This window comes from Alligator sinensis, unplaced genomic scaffold (assembly GCF_000455745.1).
Source record: "Alligator sinensis unplaced genomic scaffold, ASM45574v1 scaffold832_4, whole genome shotgun sequence".
Lineage (NCBI taxonomy): Eukaryota > Metazoa > Chordata > Crocodylia > Alligatoridae > Alligator > Alligator sinensis.
The window spans coordinates 761743-766829 of record NW_005842329.1 but is presented as its reverse complement, the minus strand read 5'-3'; positions in this window follow the sequence as shown (position 1 = coordinate 766829).

Genomic DNA, 5087 nt, shown 5'->3' with positions numbered 1-5087 from the left:
TGCTGTCACCCAGCTTCCCATCGATCACTAGGTCGCCGACTAGGTCATCTCCAGTAGCCAGTACCAGGTCGAGCAGCGCTTTGCCTCTCATTGGCCCATAGATTTCTTGAGTCAGGTAGAGGTCATCCACGCACGAGAGGAAGCTCTGCGACCGCTCAGATTTTGCTGAGCGATCCTCCCATGAGATGTCCGGGTAATTGAAGTCACCCATAACAACCATGGTCCTGGAGCATGCTGCCTCAGCCAGTTCCTGGGCAAACTCCTGGTCAAGCTCAGGACTTTGAGTGGGAGGTCTGTAATAGACTCCCACCATTGTGCCCCCTGTGCCCTGTTCCCCATGGATTTTAACCCAGAGGGTCTCCAGCCATCCACCCTGGTCGCCAATATCGGCTTGCAGGGACGTGTAGCTTTCCTTAACATAGAGAGCTACCCCCCTGCCCCTTTTCTCTACACGATCCCTCCTGTACAGGGTATACCCATCTATCCCCGTGGTCCAGTCATGGGTGGAGTCCCACCAGGTCTCCATTATCCCTATGACATCGTAATTGTTTGCACTGAGCAGGAGGATGAGCTCCTCCTGCTTATTCCCCAAGCTCCTGGCATTAGTGTACAGGCAGGCAAGTGCCCCCTGGGGGGTTCCTTCCTTGCCCACAGATTTTACCAGGGCTGGGGCAGGGGTGGGCTCCCTGAAGCGCCGTGATCCGCTGGCTTTGCAAGGATTGCTCAGCGGGCCAGCAGTGGCGGTAGTCCCCCCATCCCCCAGTGGGCTTAGTTTAAAGCCCGGTGGAGCAGGTCAGCCAGTCTGGCTGAGAAGAGCCTCCTCCCTAGGGGAGAGAGGTGGAGGCCATCTCTTCCCAGCAGCTCGCTGCCTCTCTCGCCAAAGAGCGGGCTGTGGTCATGAAAGCCAAAGCCTTCCCAACGACACCAGCGCCGCAGTCTTTGTTATGGACTCTTTCTTGTTTTCCCTATGTTACAGTATGGGGCCCATTTCCATCCTTTTGGAAACAAATTCAATTTTGGAAACCAATCCAATGTAGCACAGCAAGGAACCAGAGATGCTCTGTTCACCAGGATGCCTCTTGGGGTAACAAGGAGCAATGGTCACAAACTGACAAAGAGCAGATTTAGGCTCCACATCATGAAGAACTTCTTCAAGGTAAGGGTGGCCAGAATTTGGAATGGGCTCCCAAGGGAGGTGGTGCTCTCCCCTACCCTGGGGGTCTTCAAGAGAAGGTTAGATAGGTATCTGGCTGGGGTCATCTGACCCCAGCACTCTTTCCTGCCCAGGCAGGGGGTCAGACTCAATGATCTGTTGAGGTCCCTTCCAAACCTAGCATTTATGGATCTATGAATCTATTAATTTATTTTTTCTCATCTGTGCAAGCTGAGAGTAGAGCACAGCAAGAACTAAGTTCTCCTTCCCTTCCATAGATGATCAGTGTATTCCATTCTCTCTATGTAGGTGTCAATCACTACAGTAGGTTGCAAAGACCAGGAAAGCCAGACCAATTGTCTTAGATACATGGGTGTACCTTAGTACTGAATGAAGTGGGGGGGAGAAGCCTACCAGCAAAAGCAACTAATTCACTTCATAAATTAAAGTTTCCAGTTTTCCTCAACTCTAAGGAGGATCCATGTTATAGAAAGAGTAACTACCCTGCAACCTTGTCAAAGACCAGTCTTGCATAATGGTAGAGTTTGGGGGACAGGCACTACTACTTTTAAGGTTGAGAAAGGTTGACAGCAACACTGAATCAAAACACCATTGAATGCTGAGACCATGCACAATCAAGATTTGCAGTGATGGTCTCTTCTTAGCATAAGTGAAATTTAAAATGATGGACTAACAGTACTACTGATGGCCATAACTTGAGGTTGTTTCCTAACATGCTTTGCCACTACAATGTAGACAAGCAACTCTTGTGCTTATCCTGTCCCAAGCCTTTCCCAATAAGAAAAATAGATTAAACCTTGGTGGGTCTGTGGTTAGCAGTCACTCCAAATCCAGGTATTATTAGTGGGAAATATCCAGTCAGGAAGGATTTCTCCAAAGAATTCCCCAAGACAGTTAATCACAACAAACTGAGTAGTGATCAGAGAAAATAGAAATCTATGTACATAGAATCAGTCTCCACAGAAATCAACCCTGTACAAATACATGAAGGCCATGAATGATCAGCAGAGACTGTTCATATAAGAGTACTGCTTTAAAATAATTAAATAGTTATTTGTGCAATGGTGACCTAGGCAGCCTATGCAAAGTAAACAACAGCCACACTAAATGGCCATTTGTACTGAGAAAGACTGGAAAAGTAATACAATTTCAAGTTGATACGGAGGAGGGGAAAAAGAAGAGCTTAAGACAGAGAATAAGGTTACAATTTCTCAAAACATTGCCGCAGTGCAGTTCCAAAGCACAGGACTTGCGCAAAATTGAGGATCAGACAAGAAACCTGAATTAGCAGAAATTAAGGGCTAGATCCTATTCCACCTTTTAGATTCCCAAGTAGCTTTTGATGCCAGCAGGGAGCACTGGTTAATGCATCTAATGCATCAAAAAGATATTTTAGCCTTCATTGTCTTAGAAAGCAGCAAGGGGGTGTACCTATGCACCCACCTTCCACAATAGTAGTTTTCAGGAATGCAAGCACTGCAGACGAGGATTGCACTTAGATGCCTAAATCCATTGGGCTGCCTACCAGGGTGAATAGGATTTGCCCAAGTTTTAAAATGCAGGACCAACCCACTCCCATCCCCTCATCATGGCATCATGGAACTTTTGCTTATTCTCTCAGTGACGCTAGACCATATCTGATAGACTACATCTAAAGAAATCAAAGCATTAGCCTTAGAAACTCATTGAAGAAACCAAATTTCAGCTTTTGTTTTGAGTTAGCACATTATCACTAGTATTAGCAACTTTACTGAAGAATACTTGAGCCAGCATAGAAGCCAGCCTAGCTAGTGTGGAGGAGTAACAGCCAGTCCACCACATACTTGTTCACTACTTCTTTATAGAGCATCTTGCCCAAAAACACTTAGTCCAAAGAGGCCCAAATACCAAGTGGGAGGTTCTCAAGTTTCTCATTACACTTCAGTTATCAGGTCCAGGGTTTCACACAACCTTCCTCAACAACAAGTAAAGAGAGCCAGCTATACCACCCCTCCTCTCCTAACACACACAGTCTGTCTCTCTCATGGTTTTGGGGCCCTATCATGAGCAACTAAGGTTTACTGCCCTAGACTCTTGCTATCTCCCTAGACTGTGCCCTACCACTTCCCCATGCTTTCTGCTGCTTGCTAAGAATGCCTGGCCATAAGACTTCATTGTTGGTTATTTCTCCTGGCTTTTTCTCTCTGTTTCCTTCTTAAAGCCTTCTTTCCCCTTGAACTTTTCTCCTGCCCTGAAATCTTCCCTTTATTACAGCAGTTCCCTGCCCCTAGGGGAAGCCCCCTTGCCAGGGCCTTCTTAGCAGGAAATCATCTTTCATTGAGCTTGACTCACTCCTCAGGTACAAGTGCTACAGTAATTGCTCCCTGGCTCCTGTTGACTCTTTCAGGATTATTGTGAGGTTTATGTGCCCCATCACACAAAGCCAGGAAAAATTAATTAGAACAATTAACAGATATATCTTATGCATAAAGGAAACTGTTGAATAACATGGTGGGGGTTGCCTTTTTGGTTATATAACCATGTTTTGACACTGAGTGATACTTTACTGGAAGTCAGAAGCATAGGTCTTATGAAGGAACTAGGATGAGGTCAAATTCATCCTCACTGGTGATTTTAGCAAGGATTTAAACTTATATATTAAATGAGCACACCTACTCACAGATTACAGTAGACCCCTGAACAGAAAGTTTTCAAGACAGGATACTCATCATTGCTTATGCATGCTATTACCTATGGAACAAAATCGACCTTGCCTTTAGTTGCTTTCCACCTCAGGAAGAAATGTCATCCTCCATTCAGCCTATTTTATTACTCTACATCCAGGGACACCACAAACAGCCAGGATAGACATGAGTCAAGCCACTGCAGTACTGGAAAGCATTCGTATATACCTCTGATGAGGGTAGTATAAAAACCTGTATCAAATAGATTAGAAAAATCAAGACTTCATAGTGCCATCTAGTAGCCAAATATCCTCACTACTTATGTTATTTATTTCACTCTGTCTTATAGTACCATCATATCATATCATATATGTTTCTGTTTTTGACTTCAAGCACGCAATCCTTTTTTACTTTGTATACTCCAATCTAAGACAGTATGAAGATCTGTTAGGATGAAAATACCAATGAACTTTTTTGGCTTCCTCAGAGTCCAAAAGACTGTTGTTAAGCAGGTAAAGTTCTGTCACCAGGTCTTTTAGTTTGTAGCTCAATTACCGTAGAAGGGTAAGTAGTCTCACTTTTTTCACCAAATCAAATGGAAGATTACAGCAATTATTTCGCTGTCTTCCCCTATTCCATTCTCCCTCAGACCAGTTTTAGGATCCAGGATCCCCACCTCTTTCTTGACCCTGGGCATTCTTAAGAGTACAAATGGGTCCCCTGACCCCTAGTCTTTTGCTTCACCTTTGTCAAAGGGTTGCTTGCTTCATTTATAGATAGGCAGTTGAACAAATGTACTGAACCGTATGCATTTAAGCAGAAAATGACACTGATTGTCACTAAATATAATGAGTGCCGTATGTATGTTTCATTGGAACCACAAGCTAAAATTAGCCTGTCAGAATTTCACTGTACCCTGATGCCAGCCTGTCAAATGACACAATTAGCTCAAGAGAATAAAGAAAAGGCTTGTCAAAGCCATCAAGGCTTTCCTCTTGCTCAAGTCCCATCCCTTTGCTCACTGCCTTTATTAAATCTAAATGCATTTTGTGCTTGTACTTAGGTAGATGCTGCCTGTGCATTTCCCCCACCATCACCACTACCACTTTCGTACTTAAAGACCCGTCAACTCTGTGAAGAGGGAAGGGAAATAATTTCCTTGCAGGCCCCTTATGTCTCATTTTCTAAGGGCAAAAGGGATATTCAGTTGTAGCTGAAATCTTATCAAAGGCTGAACTCTAGTGCTATGT